Source organism: Hylaeus anthracinus, unplaced genomic scaffold (genome assembly GCF_026225885.1).
Source record: "Hylaeus anthracinus isolate JK02 unplaced genomic scaffold, UHH_iyHylAnth1.0_haploid 27360, whole genome shotgun sequence".
NCBI classification, from domain to species: Eukaryota; Metazoa; Arthropoda; class Insecta; order Hymenoptera; family Colletidae; genus Hylaeus; species Hylaeus anthracinus.
This window is the reverse complement of record NW_026535165.1, coordinates 184,338-205,302: the sequence shown is the minus strand read 5'-3', so window position 1 is coordinate 205,302 and position 20,965 is coordinate 184,338. Positions and strand designations below refer to the sequence as shown.

Below are 20,965 nucleotides of genomic sequence, written 5' to 3'. Positions count from 1 at the left end.
TCTGATAACTGCTTACTCGAAGGAAGTATTCCGCTAACTCTCAATTTTCTATTCCTTACGATTTTCGAATTACGATACCTAGGAATTCGAAACCGCTTATCTGTATTTTAATGAACAATCGCAAAAGAGAACAATGGAATAAAATATTTACCTAATGCAATGTTACGATACACCCAGCACGCTTGTGCACGTCATGCTGCCAAGTTTCATTGTTTATCTAAAACCATTTGCATTTACGTAAATAATTAACCAAGATAATGTCCGAAGTATTTACAACAAAATCTATACAATTTCCATTATCGAGCACGGTCCAACCGAAACGGCAATTACGGTTAATAGTACTGGAAATTTCGCGATAACTATGAGTCATGAACCGAACTACGAGAAAATTTGTGCAGAGTTTTCCTCGAGCTCGTTTCAAGGGATGTGTAATTGAAAAAATTAACGAATGTACTCTGAAGCTTCGCCAAAATTATTCCCAACATTAAACGAAAAATTATGTTACGTTTTGCTTTTATACTTTCACCCACGTTTCGCATTTTTTTTTTTTTTTGAATTTCACAAATTATATCAACTAGTAAATGTTGTTTGGACTATGTCTGTTTTAAAGACTTCTGATAATATGAAAAATATCATTGAACATAAAAAAAGAAGTTAATAAACTAGAATTTCACAGAAAAGTTTTTTGGGAAATTGATCGGTGTACGAATACATTCTACACTCACTGTATGTATACATTCAAATTAAATCTACACTGTCAAATTTTCTTCTTTGAACGTCCCTTTATATGTAAAAAAAAGTTTAACGGAATCAACAGTCAATAACAGAAATTAATTATATCTGGAAATGATATGCATTAGAAAAATACGATTAGCTGGACCAGACTCCCCCCTTAAATGTGTCGCGAACTACGGTTACGCGCCACGAAGAAATTAAACGTACCAGTTATACCAAATCGGTAGAACTTTAACAACACCGACGGTCGTTCTTTTTTTTCTTTTCGCATTTCTGTATAGCGTGCAAGTAAGAAACTGCTTCCTTTCGTAAACACTCGCAAGCACTCTGGAAACTTTCCGCGTTAAGCAATCCCGTTGCCGCTGTAGGAACGCCGTGGAAAACGGCGTGCAAAGGCGGCAATTGCGACAGAGCCTGTTTCGAGATTCGCTTAATCGCTGGGCCTTGAGGGCCTAGACCCAGTTGTGTACTCGAATTGCATTAGACGCCCCTAGTGATGAGCCAAAGGTACAAATTTCGTCATGGAAAACTCGGGTACAGTTATCAATCCTACTCGAAAAGAAATTGTAATCGAAATATAATTTGATTTGATTCGATTTAGAAGTGCGACGCTAGGAGCTCCTTTACACGAACACGGATTTTTGTTTACGACGCTCGTGTGTTTACGCTATGCCGAATCCGTTTGTTTTTTTTCCTCTTTTTTTTAATACAATTACGTCCTGTAAGTCGACCCGTCGAGAAGGCTACATGTAAACATATCACGAGGAACCTACGTTGAATCTACAGTGGGTGTAGAATGTATTTAGAAACTTTTGTATTTAGAAACTAAGAAACTTTTTGGAAAATTGCAGTTTATTAATTTCTATTTTTATAATCAATGATAGTCTACATATTCTCGGAAATTTGTAGAATAGATATAGTTCAAACAACAGTTATTAGTTTGTATAATTTGCGAAATTAACAAGAAAATACGAAAAATGGTGAGAATTATGGAAACAATAAATATTCATAGTTGTTAGTATATAATATAAGAGTTGCAGCAATTATAAAAACAAAATGAAATGCCACGAAGTATTCATTATATATAAATGAATGTAAATTTTATGGTTTTTTTTTTTTTAATGAAGTTTTGAAAATTTAACATTTGTTCCAATACTTATTGCTTCGTATTTCTATCGATTTATTATTTTTTCTTGTTAATTCTGCAACTTATATAAATAACTAATTTTTTTTATACTGCATCTATAGAAGAGAATATGAGAATATATTTATTAAGAGATATAAGAATATGTAGGATGTCATTGTTTAGAAAAAAGAAGTTAATAAATTACAATTGAACGAATTGGTTTTATTATTATTATTATTATTATTATTATTATTATTATTATTATTGACCAGTGTACTGAAAGCAAAAACTGCTAGTCACAATTTTATATTATAATCATTCCTTCCCGTAAAATCTACATGATTCACCAATGGAAATCGAATCAAAATCCCGACAAGAAAAACTGAGCGAACGCCATGTATTAGGTAGACCGAAAAGTAACGTCGTTTCTTTTACATTAAATTCAAACTTTCCAATAAATTTCTATCTTTAATTCATTATATAATCGCCCTGATTGTCGGCAGCCTTTTGTCGCCTAGTGTGCAAATTTTCAATGCCAGAAAAATCAATGAGCTGATAAATGATAAACAAGTATCTAAGATGGCAAAAACGACATTAATTTCCAGTCCACCGAATATTTAGAAAACTGCCGACGACTATATCGCGAATTTCTTTATTGCGTATGTAAGAATGGTTTGCCCAATCGATTTCGCGTTCGACGCGCGATTCGTATCACGAGGTAACATTGTTTGAGGTTAGGTTCGTATAACAGCACTTTGGCGGCACCTCGCGCCTCCTGCATTCCTGTTTCAACTGTTTCTAGATACTTTAGATCTACTTCCCTCCCCTGTCATGCATAATTCGTTACGATTTGTTCAACAAAAAAACGGCTAACGAATAGATAAATATTACAGTTGATAATGCGATGCGTTATAGCACGAAGCTTTAGTTGGTTAACGTCAATAACGTTCCAACCACCAATTCTCTAAATCTTTCCATAGCCTCTTCCTATACATCTGTGTACGATAGTAACTCTTCCCAGAGACAATATATGTAGGTCGTTCTAAAAGCTCGTGCCATTAATATTTCTATTTCTCAAATTAATACGTTAAACCTACTCTTAAGTGTCGCAAGAAAAGATAAAATCTGTCTCATTTCGCAATAGTTTCTCACCTCTCTCACATAGTCATTATTCCGTTACTAGAAAATTTTCTGTGATTTTTTATTAAATTTCGACACAATCTTCGGCACGAACTTATGGGACGACCAATACCACAAATTTCTATAAATTCCTTCAACGCGTTGACTGCCACATCAATACTCTTAAAAATTTCTACTGCGATTAAATTTTATTTACCGACTATCGAAGACTACATAATCAAACATTTATTGCGGTATTTATTTTTGTAACTTCACCGAAATTCAAACATTTCATATAAATTCATTTACTTTCATATTTAACTGTCAAAATTAATTTCTTTTATTTCTTCAGTAAAAAGCACTGTCACCCATATATAGGTGACACGGCGGTCAACGTGTTAAAACTATAGCAGCCTATATAGTGTTGATTGTCTACTTACAGCGGTCGATTTCAGGAAACAAAATAAGGGCTTCTCCTTCGTAACACTATAGACGCGTTAATATTGCACTACCGTTAAAAGTTCTCTTCTGAACACTTTCTAAATGTAGCGCTAGGTAATGTGTTTAGTGTTGGGTTAGGTCAGGTTGTAAAGCAGGCTTATTCGCTGAACCTCGCCCTTTCACTTTGCTTTGATGCAACACGCGATTCTTGTACGTATGGTTCGATTCTTGTTGTTAACGCGGCGAGCAAACTCGTCGAATAAAACGGAAAAGAAGACAGAGGAGGATGTGTTCACTCGTTGGGACAGAAAAATTAATTGGAACAACGAAAGAATCCGCGAAGGAAGACAACGTGTATCGGTTGATCGGTTTGCGGGCGCGTAATAAGGTTAAGTTCGTAGGAGCGTGATGCGAGAACGCTTCAACGAGTACGGGCTCGACCGAGGTCTCGCGAAGGGGACCGAAAATTCCCGAACTCGCGAACCGACCGTGCACGCGTTCGCGCGTAAACGACTCTTGACGTATCGCGAGATATGTGTACGCGCAAAGATATTGAATAAGAGATAACGCAAAAGGTTGATAATAATGTAGTAACATTAACGCACTGGCTGATATTACGAGAGCTATTCCGGTCGCCCGTTAACGTGCGGTGAAAGTAAATAATCGCGCTACAATAGAATTTGACTGCGACGCTGAACGATAATCGATGGTTATATGGTAGCGATTATTTACATACTGGCGATCATTTCGTCACACTGTGATGTGTTGCCTAGAGACCTGCCAATAAGAGCCACGAAATAACGTCAAGGTTAGGTCGGATCACGCCATTTTTCAGGTAATTCCGCGAAATTCGATTTCAGAAGCAAAGAATGTCGCTGAAGCATGGGTCATTCTTTTTCTGGTCAATGAATATTGTTCACCTTCACTTTCTAATACTTTTTCCTCAAGGCCAGAAATTAATTCTGTGCCTTGACATTCCATCGTTTAGAACTCTAACTAGAAATATCTACTCGCTATTTTGTCACGTTAAAGTACGAGCACAGTAATGTATGAATTTTTGACCGGGGGAAGATTAAAACTTCTATGGTTGTTCTTTAGAAGAAAGTTAACCTTAGAAAGGCACAGAATTAATTTCTGCACCTACTACAAATCTGTACCTCGGGGAACTTATGTCGGGTCAACACCGAAGCTTCAGGAGATTGGAAAGTAATGTCGTTTCTTTTACATTAAATTCAAACAAATTTTTAATAAATTTCTATTTTTAAACAAATTATGTAATCGCCTTCGTTATCAACAACCTTTTGCCATTTAGTGTGCAAATTTTCAACGCTATATCGATAAAAATCAATGAGCTTATTAGTGATAAACGAGTATTTAACACGTTGACCGCCACGTCACCCATATATGGGTGACAGTGGTTTTCACTGAAAAACGAAAACTATTAATTCTGAAAGTTAAGTGTCATAAAGTAAGTGCCATAGGAAATGAATTTAAACGAAATACTTGAATTCTGATGAAGTTACAGAACTAAATACCAAAATAAATGTTTCATTACGCAGCTTCCAAAAATCTGTAAACAAAATTTAAACACGGTAGAAATTTTCAAGAGCATTAGTCTGGCAGTGAACGTGTTAAAATTGCACAAACGACATTACTTTCCAGTACACCTAATATACGTCGACGTTAAGTTAATCAACTTAGCGACTCATAAGCTATCCGTTCAAAATTTCTAAAATCTGAGGGTAAGATAGTCTGCTCGTGAAGCATACACATGCAAACGCGCAGAGAAACGCACGTTCCCAGGATTATATTGCATAATTGAACATCGAAGTCTACCCGAGCGCAGACGAGTGCGCTTTCGTTCTTTCACCTTCTGCATAAAAAATCGCGACGACACCCGCATGCATCGCTTTCACATCCAAAAAATGAGCACCCATTATCGTCGCCCGAATAAAAGTTGCTTGCGCAACGGTATGAAGTTCTTTGTGTCGTTATTTACCTTCCACGTTATTCCACCGATCCGTTTCAGAGTTTTGCCAAACGTACGGCAATCCCTCGCTTAAAGATCGCTTTTCTTTAACCGAGGATGGATGGAGAATCCTTTCTCGTGATTGATTAAATTGGATATTGTAGTAAAAAAAAAAAAGAGAGAGAGAGAACATAGATATAAACATAAAAAATGAGAACAGTAGAGCAACAAGGAGTGGCTGAAACTTCAAAGCGACGCCGAAAGCGTATCGGTGTATCGATACTAATGCGATTAGATTTTTTTTTTTTATATTTTCACTATATCTTTATGAAAGTAACATCAATTGTTTGTCGAGAGTTTTTCAATGAATGCGATTAAACGCGATCTCATTCGGACTATTGTCAATCGTAACTTGTTTCAATGGTATTCAGACTTGTTTTTCATCGGAAAACCCGTGCCAATACGTTGACGATACTTTCACGACGATGCAACGAGAAATATAAAAGTTTTTAGTTAACATTCATGCCTGACACCTCGACGCACGCGCAGCATCGCTTTGAAGTAAGGTCAGCGGGTTTTTAATTCTACGGCTGCCGTATCGAGGAATTTTTGTACGCGTTCAAAAGTAAAAATTCGCGATGACTTTTCGATCCCATCCCGGCATACAAATGGTGTATCCGCGCGCGTCAAAGGCATGGCAAACAGAATCGGCCAAACTGTAATTCACGATTACGGCTAGCGAGGAATCCGTAATAACGATCGACGAATAATAAATATTTGTTAGACACGATTAGCTCCGATTGATTACGAATTATTGATTCGCGATTGCAGATTACAAGTATAGATTACGATCAGTGGTGTCAACGGGGTTGGTCTCACCCCTTGTACCAGATTACACAGAATCATTCATAATATTTTTGAAATATCACGTGATTGATTCCTAGTAACGGTAGTGACGTAAGTAGCAAACATAAAATTGTAATTAAAGACGCCTAAGAGCACTCTAAATAATATTCATTGTAACATTAAAATTTACTCTTTAACGAGATTAATGGATTTGCTTTGCATAACGCAGCCATTGTAGACAGATGTATATGGAAACTGTTCTCCGAACGTAACAGTGACACCCACATCCGACGGTGTCCGCATCCCCCAGTGACGCCACTGTTTACGATCACCAGACTACGGATCTGATGCATTTATGGCATATGCAAATATCTAAACGCGTATGCTAAACGCGTACAGGAATACGCGTACTTTTACGAAATTAAACATGGTATAAAATTCGCTTGCCCATCCCCCGAGTGTAAAGCGAGAGAATAGGGAGAAGATAACAAAAATATATAATATTTTTGTTATATATATATATGTTATATAATATTAGGTTGTCCCAAAAGTTTCTTTCGCTTGATTAATAAGTAATACATGCCCAATAGTTTATGTTTTATGTTACATTAGTGAATTTTGCGCGATTCATTTTGCTCCATTACTGTTACAACATGAATATCTATGAAATTAGATTACCTATTTACATAAACACGAAATACACATAAAATAATCGAGTGCAACTCGCGAAAGAAACTTTCGGGATAATCAAATAATATATAAATATATGTATACAATCGAGGATAAAAAGAAAACTCACCCTCAAGCTTCATGCCGACCTCGAGGCACTTTTGGAAACGGCAGAACGGACACCGCTTCCGTTGCGTCTTGTCGATGTGACAGGACCTCTCTGCGACGCACGTGTAGACCTTCTTGTTCTGGACGGTCCGTTTAAAGAAACCCTTGCAGGATTCGCAGGTGAGGAGCCCGTAGTGGTAACCGGAGACCTTGTCGCCGCACACCGGGCACAGCTCCTCGATGATGATGTCCTTGGTGTCGGGGAAGTCGGACGGGCAGGGTATCGAGCCGGTCACGACACCAACGCCAACCTGGCCCAATCCAGGATGACAAATGGTACCAGTTGGTAAAGAGTAGGTGGTAGTCGGAATCGCGACATTCCCGCTTACCGTAGCGGATCCGCTGCCGCCGCCCCCGGTGCCGCTACCGCTACCGCCGCCGCCAGCAGCGGCGTTTCCTGCGGTGGGCCCACTTCCGCCAGCGGCGCCCGCGCCGCCGCCGCCCCCGCCGCCTGCAACCCCGCCGTTGTAACCGCCGCCGCCGGTCTCGAGGGCCGTCGAGGTACCGCAGCCACCCCCCCGCGCCGTTAGCTGCCCCGTTGCTGCCTCCGTTGCCCCCGTTACCGCCTCCGGCCCCTGTTGGCGAGAACAGACACGTGTACACCTTCTTAGTGCTGCAAGATCCGATATCCAGTGCAGAAGATGCGCCACATCCGCCGTTCCCGCCGTTGTTACCGTTTCCACCGCCTCCACCGCCGCCGCCGCCGCCGCCGCCTCCTCCTCCTCCCCCGCCCCCACCGCCCGTCGGTGAGAACAGACACGTGTACACCTTTTTGCTACTGCACGGCGAACTGTTGCGTTTGAAAAAACCTTTGCATGACTCGCACGTGAGCAAACCGTACTGATAGCCGGACATTTTGTCGCCGCACATGGGGCATCGTTCCTCCAGGGCGGTGGAGTCGAAGAAGGCGGCGTCGAAACTCGAAATACCGCCCTGCGTGTGCGCCTGACCGTGAACCGACAACTGTTGCTGCTGTTGCGGCTGCTGTTGCTGTTGCTGGGACTGAGATTGGTGACACATTGTCGCGGGTGGGCTCTGGGCGCAATTCCCATAGGGCGAGGAACCGTAATGAGGTTGTTGTTGTTGTTGTTGCTGTTGTTGTTGTTGTTGCTGCTGCTGTTGTTGTTGTTGTTGTTGCTGGGCCTGCTGTTGCTGCTGACCGGCGCCTGCCGCACCCTGGGGACTACCCTGCGGGCTCAGATGAAACGGCGACATATTCAGGGATATCAGGCCCGAATGCTGCTCCATCTCCAATAACATATCACCCTTGCGCAAGCACTGCACGGAGAAACGTGCTGGTGGCGTATCGGTTCATATATGAAGCGGCTGGGAGGTCTCGTTTCTTTGGTCACCGTGGAAATATCGTGCCGATGGCGCATACGACAGCGGCGGTCTTTACGGTTTCCCTTTGGTTTCGATGGTGTTACAGGGCAAGGTCGTGTTACTCGAACGAGCACCCTGCGTACAGTTGGGTTGTCGCTGACAGCGACGATACGACGACAACGACGACGAAAGCATAAGCGCGTTAAGAAACACACACTCTCGGGTGGTACCCTTGGCACGTTACAATATCGATCACCAATCACGCTTTTCTACGGCACAAGTTTACGGGGGAAACCATCGCGCACCACACCGACTTCGAATCGTACGACTACGTCCGAATCATCGTAGAATGAGAGGAATCGTGTACGCGTGAAAAATGGATGTCACTGTCGTTTATACCCTCCTATCGGCGCGTAACAACGAACCACCAGAATAGTTCGATCGTTACAATTTTTCGGCTCGTCGCGCGGGCACTGATAATCCAGCGTGTTACGTCGTGAGACACCGAACAACGATGAGCACACACGCGAGATCGAAGCTGGACGTCCAACGCCACGAGGACCCCCAGTCACGGTGTCGATCACGGGACAGAGAAAACAATCGGATCGTTGTTGGAGCCGGTAACCGTTACGCGATGATCACACATGCGCGCACGCGAAACAAAGTTTAACGGCGTTGTCACAAAAATATGTAACGTAGACTCGAGGTAAATAGGGCGCACACACTGCAATCCAAAGTAATGCACCGTCGTGTAAAAAGAGGGCGCATAAGAGCGAGACGAACAGACGGACAGAGAGAGAGAGAGAGAGAGAAAGAGAAAGAGCGTGAAAGAGGGACAGAAAAAAAATCCTCCAGCTTCCCCCCCGTACGACTTGACAGCTCGGCTATCTGCGTACGACTAGTTGTCTTCTCGCCTCGTTGCTTTCCCGAAGGGCCCGCCCCCTCCCCTCTGCCGCCCTACCGTCGACACATGGAGTTAGGTAGAGTCGGGAGAGACCGTCCCGCGAGACACACGGTCGCGTATATCGCGGCACCGCAACACGGCGAACACGGGTCTCGTCTTCGATCACACAACACGGCCGCTCCGTTCCGTCGTTTGTCGATTATCGTTGCGCGTTACTCTTGCCCCCGATTAAAAGGAACACACGACGCACTGGCTGTACACGATCCGAAAAACGAGCACGAACACGTTAAACACCGTGTAGGAGATAATACTTCGCCGTGACACCGTCGGGAGTAAAATAAAATTGGCAGAACCGGGAGAACGGCGAGAGGCGCGCACCGCCGCGTCAGACTCCCTTGGCGTTTCGGTGGGTATAGAGGAGAGGAGAGAACGAGCGCGCGCGTGTCCCTTTACCGACGGGCACGGGTCGAGTGCGAGAGCGCGCGAGAGAGAGAGAGAGAGAGAGAGAAAAAGAGAGAGAGGGAAGCACGGCGTATAACCAACACAGCGCACGGCATAAGTGAAAGTGATTCAGCAGCGCATGCCACCGCGCGCGGCCAGGTGCCCGACGAAGTAGTGGAGGTGCCACTGAGGGCCCCGCGTCTGGTGGGGAGGGCAACACGCGGTTCGAGGGGCAGAGAGGCGGGGAGCGGGTAACGTCGAGGCAGAGGAGGACGGGGGAGGTCGGGAGGTATTGCCGCGGTCGAAGGGATCGAGGGGGGGAGAAGGAGGTTGCGCGCTGGCGGGGATGACCTACTTACGGAACCAGGTCTATGTCGGCGGGAGAAGTATTGTCCTCGGTACGCTCCCGCGCCGGTCTGCTGGCGTTGCCGCCGCCGCCGCCGTCGTTTCGTCGACCGTATTTGTCGTCGGTGGCTGCCGGCGAATACCTCGACGCACGTGTAGCGAGCCCGCACGGGATTCGACTCGAATCGATACCCGCTTCGCTTCTTACTTCGTGTTTCGATATCCGTAAATGCGGAATTCTGACACGACGAAACTGTGAGAACGATCCGTGGGAAATTGAAATCGATACGGACGAAACTATTCGGTCTTGGATGGATATTCCAACGATTCTGTTATCATGACTTCGAATTAAAGAATTTTCTTTAGGAACGACGAACGAGAATTTCTAGGAAGATCGCGGGATATCGATGTCGTGCCGACTTCGCGTATATATTCGATATTTGTTTTCGGTGGAGGATGATGGAATGGACGGTAGAGCGAACAACTCTTGCTTTCAAAGAGCACAGGGGAGCCAAACACAGAGTCACGGTAAGCGGGCACAGGGCAGGCGCACAGGCCACATACAGGCCGTGGCTGGGTCAACTGTAACGCCGTTGGCACTCCCCGACAGTGCCAGTGCTTCTCTGTGTGTACGTCGCAGTAGATGTACGACGGCGAGGAGGTGGGGAGACCCACTGACCCAGTTCGCTGAGAACATGACGCAGCCGCGACTCGCTCCCTCTCGTTACGTCTTTCTCGCTTCCTCCCTCCGCCCCTCGAGCCTCTCGCCGCTGTCACCTCGTGCATCCCACCCTCCCAATTCTCCGTCTCTCTCTCAGACCCTGTCCTTACCTCACTACACGTTCCGCCGCCCTAAACGTGTGCGTACAACTTTTTCCTTCTTTCTTTTGCTTCCCTTCTTCTACCTCGCTCTCTGTCCCTCTTTCATATCTTACCCTTGCTCCCTCTTTCTCTGTCCAACGTCGCGATACTTATCGTCTTTGCTCCGTCGAACATACGCGCGACAATATTTCTTTCTCTAACCACGCTTACCTCTCTCGACGCCACCGCGATCTCCCCCCCCCCACCCCCCACCCCTCCCCCAACCCCCGCCCCACGCGCCTAGCTTATTCACTTCGAACGTAATTGTCGCGCTCTTTTCCGTCCAAGTAACCGTGCGCGCCTGCCGTAATAACGTGCCACACATTTACGTACGCCGCGTCGTACCTACATGCCATCGAACACGCGTGCACGCACGCGCGCACCGTGTCATCGATGAATGCACGCGGCAACTATTGCAAGCGTGTTGTCATCGTCGTTGTCGTCGTATCCAGTGTACCACAGGTTTAGAGGTTAGGCGCGTCGAATTTTTCCTGCTCGCCAGGAAAAATCATTCGTACCTATAATTGGGTCTCGTGTTCGAATCGCGACCGAAGACATCCCCAGCGGGAACTTTGAAGTCGAGATAGAGACCGTTTCGGAGTTGGACAGAATTTTGTATTAACGTCAAAGCAGTTTTAACCCTCGGTTATTAAATTTTGTCCAACTCGGTGTCGATTTTATGAAACCACGAGAGGATCTCTCGGATTCTCGATTCGAACACAATGTTACGCGGGTTGGTCGAACTTGCGTAAGAAATTAGAAATATACTCGTATACTTAATTATAGAAAACAGTAAAAGCAAACAAGAAGCGTGATACATAAAATTGCGGTTCGGATTAACGAAGCGCCGCACGAAGTAAGGAAAACGAAAGGAAAGTATACGTATACAGCGAAAGATAAGCGAGGAACGCCCGTGTAGCTGTTATTTAAAAAGCGTGGCAGGATAGCTTGTTTTGTTAAATAATTGCTTCGTTCCGAAAGGTAACGGAACGAGTAATTAGACGCAAATATTTTCTTATAATTTTGTTCTCTTAGAAGCAAATCGGTCGCAATGCATTTTCAAGCACACGTAAGATATCGTCAACGTTAAACAAAGATTAAGTGAATTCTATTTTGTAAGAAAAAAAAAGAAAAAAAAAAAAGAAAGAATAATGAAAGACACTTTATGTTTGGCCTTCTAACGTGGTTTGCCCCCTTAAATTAGTTTCGGTAAACCTCGGTACAGAAAGTAACACGCCCATCGGCTTTCCCTTTAAAGTTCCTTTCTACTTTCTGGTCCTCCGCCTTTTACGCAACAAGTGAGCCGAACCTATTTAACGATGACCCCTTGAAATAAATACCACCGATGCGAATTATCGTCGCGGTGCTCAAGGATCGATTGAACTTCCTGTCGGCTCATTGTGCGGCACATTGCGCGACCCGAAACACGGGTGCACGCGCGTTTTGTTCCTTCGAGGAGGCACGACCGCGCCGATACAAGCGATTCTATTTCCATCGGGGCATTGAGAAAGAATAAAGAGCCAGTGTTCCATTGCGCGTCAGGTTAAATCACGATCGCCGCGACGATGGAGTCTAATAAAAAGAAAAAAGAAAAAGAAATCGGTGGAGCGGGATGGGAGGTGGCCGGAGGAGTAGGATCGCGAACGAAAGGGAAAAGGGCCTCGACGCTTGGAAACAGCCGAAAGGGCGGAAGAACCGACGAAAGAAAGTGAAAGCTATGACCCAGAAACTCTGGAAATGTAAATGGCGCGCGCGCACCGACACGTTCGGGAATTATAAATCATTATACAAGGGTTCCAACGGTTTCGACACACGATAACTCCGGCGATTTCGTTAGATCCGAATCTGGGGGACCGTGTAATTCGAACGGGGGAGAGGGGGGCAAAAAAAAAATTACGAAAAAGTACCTAGGCCCCTTTGATGAAATCGTCGACGAAACGTGGTGTGCATATCGGAGAAGAAGCTACGCGTTTCTCTATCAACTACCCTGGCCCTATTGGCGACTGACGATGCACGTTGAAAATGGTCGAATCGAGATAAAAATTTCGAGCGATGGATAAAGGGTGCACATTCCGTCACCTGGTACTCGTTGATTTAACACTAAAACTATCGAGGCCAAAGTGTACCTATATCTTTGCAATTAGACGGAGGAACGCACTAATGTATTAATGAAATTAATTCTCCATTACTAATTAAGTAAGTTTCGAAAGAAGCTCGAAGAACATGGATCGGATTGACCAGATTTGCAATCTCGGTGAAATCTGAATTTCCTTTATAGAATTAAATGTTTCACACCGATGAAGTGAACGTCGAAGTAAGAACTGTGGTATACTTATTGAAAATAAACATTAAAAATAAACATTGAAAGAAGATAAACAAGAATACAAAAGAATTCGAATTAATACATGAATATATAGCAAGACTAAAATTATGTATTCTTCTTATTCAATTCTGTGCTGTACGCGGTATTATTCGAGGAGCGCAGTGTTTTTTCCGCCACTTGACGAACAGACTAGGGAATAAGGAAACGTTGCGACGCGTAACGTAAACAGAATTCCACGCGAAGACCCGTCGTCTCTATCAAGAGGTAAATTACTTCCGATAGCCGCAATTCCGCGTGTGTCCGCGTGCTACCTACTTCGCCTACGAACGCTTAAAGGATCAACGCCGATGCTAATTGACCCAGAAATAGCGTAATGCCGATAATGGACGCGTAATTCCGGTAAAGGACTCGCGCTTTTTTTTCCTTTACTTTTGTACATTATTAGACTGCGGATTTTATGCATCCACAGCGTGCGCAAATACGAAGAATTTCGACGCTACAATTGTATCATTTAGCTAGGTATAATACTAGACGTAGAAATTAATTCTCTGCCTTTGCATTCGACGGGGTGAAATTTTATTCGATAACGGATCGCTGACAAGGAAAGCTTTTTAAGTGTCCGCCTCCGATCGTTTCGATTTTTGGATATATGTCTTAAAGGGCCGAAAAATAAGATATACGAATTTTTTTTATATTGGCCGGTTTTCATATTTAGTAGGTGAAACGACGCCCTAAGGTTTCAGCTGCAATAGGCTATCTCCGAAACTATCATAGATAGAAGAAAACTTTTTAAGAAAATGTTTCGTGATTTTCTATCTGCGTATAAAATCTGGCCCTACATTTGGTAAACAATAATTTGTTTATGACAATAGCCTATCGCAGCTGAAACTAGAACTGGCGAGTATTCGTGTCAATTACCTAGAAATTATTTCATACTTTTCAGTGCAGTTTTAATGTTTCTTCCAAGTCGGTTATATTTTTTTTTTTCCAAAAATTATTTTATTACTCACCAGCTTCATATGAATTTGGTTAAACGATTAAATACAGGATATTGAATACAGTGCAACCTTTTCGAAGCCGTATTTAAAAAGGACTTCTACGGTTTGGGGCGCAACGAGAATGTAGTTCTACCCAGCTGCTTACAATAAAAAATGTATGTAACTTAGCGGCTAAAAAGTTATGGAACCCTTACATGTTGAGAGAAACTCAATTTTGTTAATTTCAGGTTGAATAAATGATATTCGATGCGATAGAAAGTTATTGTTCTATTATCCGAAAATTCCGCTCTACCGTATACGTTATCTCACGTATTATCAAGTGTTTCCTGGTGCCCGACGTTTATTTTCAGGGCGACAGTTAGGTTCACATTTTTTGTCGATAGGCCAAATCACTTCAACAGCCCGACGTTTCGCGTGACAATATTTTGGAACCTCGTCAGGAGCTCCTTCAGTTTGCATAAATCCTTTGTATTCGCGTTAACAACGTCGAAAGCATTCTACGACTTCGAGCGATTATCAAATGCAACCCTACTTTCGATACATTATAAACACCGATACCGTTTAACTCTATATTTAGCGTCGCGAATCATCCAGCCTGCATCTGGATTATCTCATAAATGTATTCAGGCTAGAAACGAGAGCGATCTTTGCTTTTGTAGATCGACGAGTATCAGGTTGGTGACGGAATGTTAATGTTGCATATTAAGGTCAACCGATCTACCGCGAACAAAAGAAAAAAAAAAAAAAACGATGGAAGAAAAAGAAGCGCGTACGCGACCATCTTCTAACGCGCGATTACTATCTCGGGTGTATTAGCTATGCAGGTACGGTATCTATAACTCGTAATATTCGACGCGAAGAATATAAGCCTGGTGTGTGATCTCTCTCCCTCTTTTTTCTTTTTGCTCTCTCTCTCTCTCTTTCTCTCCCTCTCCCCCCTCCCTCTCTCTCTTGCTCCGAACAACGTGTCTCGGTGTGTGAAGTGTGCCAAGGACCGCCCCACTCCGCAATCCCATTTTCGAAACTAAAAGTAAAATCTAACTCATTGTGCTGTTATATACACCGGGACTGTTAACGTACATATATTTTTGTCGTTTCGACGAGAAACCGTCGAAATCGTTTAGGGTGACGTGGGCGCAACGACGATTCGGACCTTCGACAATTTCGAGCGTGACGTCACGGGAGCGCCGCCATAAAATCTCGATATTACTTTCGCGGGAGAATTCTCGCGGGAATTATTCGCGCCGAACGGGGGGACGAAGCGGAGCGAAATTCGTATCTGAATAGAAGTTTAGGATGATTTATTGTTTGTTACGTTTGGCGCGGCTTCGTGTGACTGTACGTCGCGAATGAATCAAATCTGCGGTTTAATTACACTCGAAGAATTTTGTATTATTATTTCGAGTCTCGCGGATTATTAATTAAACCCGAATCGTCAGTCCGGAGTTAATATTATACTAATCTAATACGAGCATCTCTCGATCGATTTCCTACTTGTTGCTCGATAGATCCGAACTGAAATTCGGCTTATAGAATGTACTACAGATCGAAATCAAAGAATGAGGTTACGTTTAAAAACAGCGCTTCAGCTGAACCAACACGTTCCATCTCGTTATGCATCCTTACACAATCGCTCGACGAAGACGTTGAAATAAATGCGCGACTATAGAAAATATTTCGCAGCGAACCGATTAAAAATCGCGAATCGTATCGTTCATGACGGTTACCCTCGATTTTCACCCCTCTCGTTAGCGACGGTTGCAAATTTTTTATCTCGCGACACAACTCGAAACCTCCCTCTCCCTAGTGCCCAGGCGGGCGGCAATATTTTTCGTCGATCGAAGGACCTTCTTCATCTCAACCGCGCCGTGTTCTCTTTTCTTTTTTTTTTTTTTTTTTTATTTCCCCGATGATCCCAGCACTTTTCTTCGTCTTGCGACAAGGATTGCGCAAAACCGTCTCCTCCTCCTCCTCCTCCTCCTCCTCGTCATCCTCATCCTCATCCCCCCCCCCCCCCGGTTGCCCTACCTCTTCCCGCGGGTCGAAGAAAAAGAAAAATGAAAAATCGAAGAACCCAAGATGGAACGGACGCGCACCGAAACAGAAAGAGAGACAGAGGGGGAGATTGTTTCATCCACGAAATGCGAACTGGCGTTTTGCAGGCCAGTTCGCACGTCCTTGACACACTTACCCACATGGGATATCGCGAGACCACGTGTGCAACTGTGTGGATGCATTAACGTGCATGCGCGTGCACCGACACACGCGCCTCGTCGTCGCGTATAAACGCTCGGCGTCGCGTTCGCGTGTGCGAAGCGTTACGGCGCGTAACGTACGCGCATATACGTGCACGTACACCGATGGAAAATGACGCGAAGTACGCGCGTGCGCGCGTAACCGAGGCGTGCGGATCCATCGTTCTACGGGCAAAGGACGCGTAGATCGGTTTCGCTGTGCGAGCGCGAAGATGTTACCCCCTTTTTTCGCGTGTGCGCGTCGCGTACGTGCGCGTCGGCCATGTACGTACCCCCAGACACGACCCCTCCCCGTTAGCTCGTCGTCACCCATTTTTATTACTTCGCAACTGGGACACACGGCGGAATTCGAAATGGACCTTTAAAGACGGCGCGAACGCGCGCATGTGCCCCCACGGCGAAAACGCGAGGAAAACGCTCGCTGATCCCTGTGGAAAATTACCCCGAGATACGAGAAACAAGCGACTGGGATTTTTAGAGACGCTTTTCCTATCGACTTTCTTACAGGAAATCGAAGGATCCGAGAGACGCACGGTGGGACGAAACGGCTTTCGGCGATGAAAAATCGATTTTCGTGAATTCGTAAAATGGATAAACTGTTTATGTACATCGATAGAGGATAAATTGCTGTTCAACGTAGTGCAATCCGTTTTTTGATATTTGCTTCCGTTTTGCTGCGGTGCGTCACACAAAGGCAGTTGAAATTCGTCCAAGCAAAACGCTTACGATATTACTCCTAACTTCAATGTACGATTCTAAAAAACTTTGCTCAGAAAGACGATAATTGAAATGAATTATTGGATTGTCCGGAAAGTTCGTGCCGTTTTTTGATAAGTGACGTTAGGACAGGTCTGAATATATCAGAACGATATCAGAACGGACGGAATATTCAAATTGCTTGAAAGATGGGAAAAGGTTGTGGATCAAAATGGCACCTATATAACTTAATAAATTCATACTAAAATTTAAATATTGTACGTTCCAATTCTCCTTCGAAAACGACACGAACGTTCCGGACAACCCAATATAATGTTTACTAGATTCGTATAGATAGTATTCAATGCACAAAGTAAGTCAAAATGTTAACAACTTTTTAAATAATAGGGTCTGCTTGGAGAGATGTACATTTAAGTAAAATTGTAACTTTACCCATGGTTATAAAAAATTGACCGCACTTGTCCGAGGTTTAATTTGCAATCACAGGAAAGGGTGAACCATCCTCCATCAGATTCTGCAAAGATCAGGTGCCCCTAGGTGCTCCATTTCGAGAAATTGGCGATCGTACTAAGTAGGACTCGAACAGAAAATAGTATGCACGTTTGTACGCTTACTTCTATGATTATTACGTACACCTTGTCATTTTTAAATTACTAAATACGTTTCTCTCATAGTTAATAACAGGTTTGAGTCGAATTTCGGTTAAATAACAATAAATATGTCAAACAAGTGAAAGATATCGAACGCGTTACACGAGCTACGACACCCTGTAGCTCAAATAGCATAGGGAATAAGTCCCTAAAGTTTCGTTAAAATATTTTCAAGAGAACCAAAGTTACGGATTTTCGATCGCCGAGAGCCGTTTTGCCCCACTGTGCGACGACACGGAAGATTCCTCGCCAATTGGGTAAGATAAATAAATAAAAAAGAAAAAAAAAAAAAGATAATCCTGTTTCTCGACAGTCGGTGGACTCGTGCCTTTTCGAAAATCACGGTTTGCGATGGTTATATTGGCGTCATCTCGAGTACCAGGAGCGCGAGCGGTTGCGCCTATTTAGAAAGCGAAATTGCCAAGGGGGACCGTATCTCTACCTGAGCGGGACTCTTTCCCAATGTTGCACGGTTTCCCATCCCTCGGAGGTTCGCGCAGGGCTTTCTCGCTGGGGGTCCCTGTCCATAAATTAAGGACGGGTGTAAATATTTGGAAATACTGCGCAGAGTTATTGCGTGCAATTCGCAACGGGAGTTCCCAGTGACCCAGTGCCCCGATGACAATCGGGGTCGCAAGGGGTGTTCGCAATTTTCTCTTTTACTGCGAAAGAATCGCCGGGACCCGTCCTTTCGGGTCTCCGTAAAAGTCTCCGGAGTGTTTCTCCACGGCGAAAGGCGAATAAAGCCGAAACATTTCTGTCCCGTGATGCTTGACGCCCCCGAAAATTGAGCGGAGCTTCTCGTCCGTGAAGAACGGGAGAAAAACGGCTACCGTAGGTAAAAAGGCTTCCGCTGGCCGAGACGCGTCGGCCATTTATTTTCACCCGGATCGGCCCCCGTGATCGAACCATCGGAATTACAACTCTTTTGGACCGAGAAAAACGGCGATGGGCTCGATCGGGACAAGGGATACTCGCTCCTTGGCCGCCCCCGCCCCCCGAATACAAAGATTTGAGGATAGCGACGACGAAAGAGGAGAAGAGCAGTGTTTCTGATACTTTGCAAAATTTTGTTGGGAGCGATCGAAAGAAAATTCCGATTAAAAAGACGCTTGGAACAGAGTAATGTCTCCATAACTGCACAAGGTCGGTCCCGAGCTCGTAGAATTCGTATATTTTTTGATATTTGTCGAAGAGCTTCGAACGTATAGAAGGACGGCGAATAAAGAAGAGGAGGACCGAGCGAAAACACCAGGTTTTTTTATTATGAACTTTTCGTTGTAAAACCTTTACCATCGTATTCTTGACATTTTTCTGATTAAAATGAGACCAAACGCGATAGGATTAGGATGATATTCGCCATGCATCATTTTTTAGTTAGTGTTCTACGATATACAGTGGGCGTAGAATGTATTCGTGCACCGATCAATTTCCCGAAACACATTTGTGTGAAATTGTAGTTTCTTAATTTCTTTTTTTTATAATCAATGATATTTTACATATTCTCGGAAGTCTCTAGGATAGATATACTCCGAGCAATATTTACTAGTTAATATAATTTGTGAAGTTAACAAAAAAATGCGAAAAGTGGGTAAAGGTAGCAATAAGTATTTGTACGATTCTTACGACGAACCTTATTGGGGCTGGTTTCTTATCGTAGACAAGTTCGTGCAGTTACGGAGACATTACTGTATTAACCCTTTGGACTCGAGAGGTGACTCTCGGACGCCAGTAGGTTTGACGCAGTAAAACGATCAACAATAATATTTGTTTAGGTTTAATTTCTTTGGAACTCGAAGTGTCGACAAAATGGTTGTCGACGAGGTAAAGTTGACCTGATTAAGCTTAGCATTCGTGGCAATAGAGTACTAAGAAAGCATCTCGAGTGCAAAGGGTTAACATTTTCTGACTCCGTTGGAACGTATTTCCTATCTTCTTAATCCCGTAACATTTATTTTATCGTTGATATTTATACTTTTGCATTCATCCCCGTACATTTTCCCGTATTTTCACTTGTAAATGCATACAAGTCCAGCCTAGTTATCAGCTTACTCGACATTGCCGTGTAAAGCATTTCAGCAGCTTACAAACTTGCCTCCTTGGAACGAAGACCGAACCGTCGGCGCTAATGAAACGATTCGATTACGACTTGTTTAATTGGCCTATTAATGTATCGTGCATATACAATTTTTTTTTTTTCTACACTAACAAATGTTGTCGCGTTTTAACATTTCCTCTTCGCGATGGTGTAAGTTTTTATCGAAACACGCGCGATAAGTAAATATCTTGCTGATTGTTACTTTTAAAACAGTATCGAAGTTATCGCGAAAACAGTTTGCGAATGACGAGGATAGATTAGAATTATTATTGCTGTTATTTTTTTTTTTTCCTTTCCCCTGTTATTAATATCGCGAGCTTTTGTCGTTAATTGCCGCGGTAGAATCGACGAATTCTAGAATGCAACAAATTCTTATCTACCTCCGATAATAAATCCGATAAATCCTCTAACAACGAAGTCTATTTTACTGAGACACAGTTGAGCTCGTTAATCGCGTCTCGACTATTAAAAAAATAAATACAGAAATTGTTTAAACGGCGGGCACTGTGCTTTTTGGGGACAGTTCCGACGAAGAAACAAAGACAAGGGGGTTGTCGCGACGTTTCGCGAAATGTGAAAGTTCGCGCGCACGCGACGAAGGTATTCGTCGCCGTTTATTATGCTCCGTAACAAGCGAATCATATTTATGTATTTAGTCCATGCAAGTTTGGTGTGTGTTACATGCACGCAATTTATGTATCTGTTCGCTGCATCGGGCATTGATTGTGCACCTTGAGGCGCGCGGAGCCCCGGCCTGTTCTTTTTTTATCAGCGATCACGATTAAGAAAAGCCAAGGACAGCGTCGACCTTGACCGAAAAATCGCGCGGCATGATTAAAAAATTCGCGATCCACGCGGAACGGGTGCGCCATTACTCCGGACGAAAGTAAGTCATCAATTCGCTGCGCCGCCAGAGCTAATGGCTAACCCGCGCCGCCGTCATCCACCATCGCGTTGGCATCATTTTCAATCGTACG

The 20,965-nt window shown here is 43.8% G+C and overlaps 1 pseudogene; it reads right to left on the bottom strand.

The window, feature by feature from the left end:
* Window positions 1–6,828: 6,828 nt before the first annotated feature.
* The window catches only part of LOC128893338 (nuclear hormone receptor FTZ-F1-like), a 64,159-nt pseudogene continuing 50,022 nt past the window's right edge, over window positions 6,829–20,965 (bottom strand).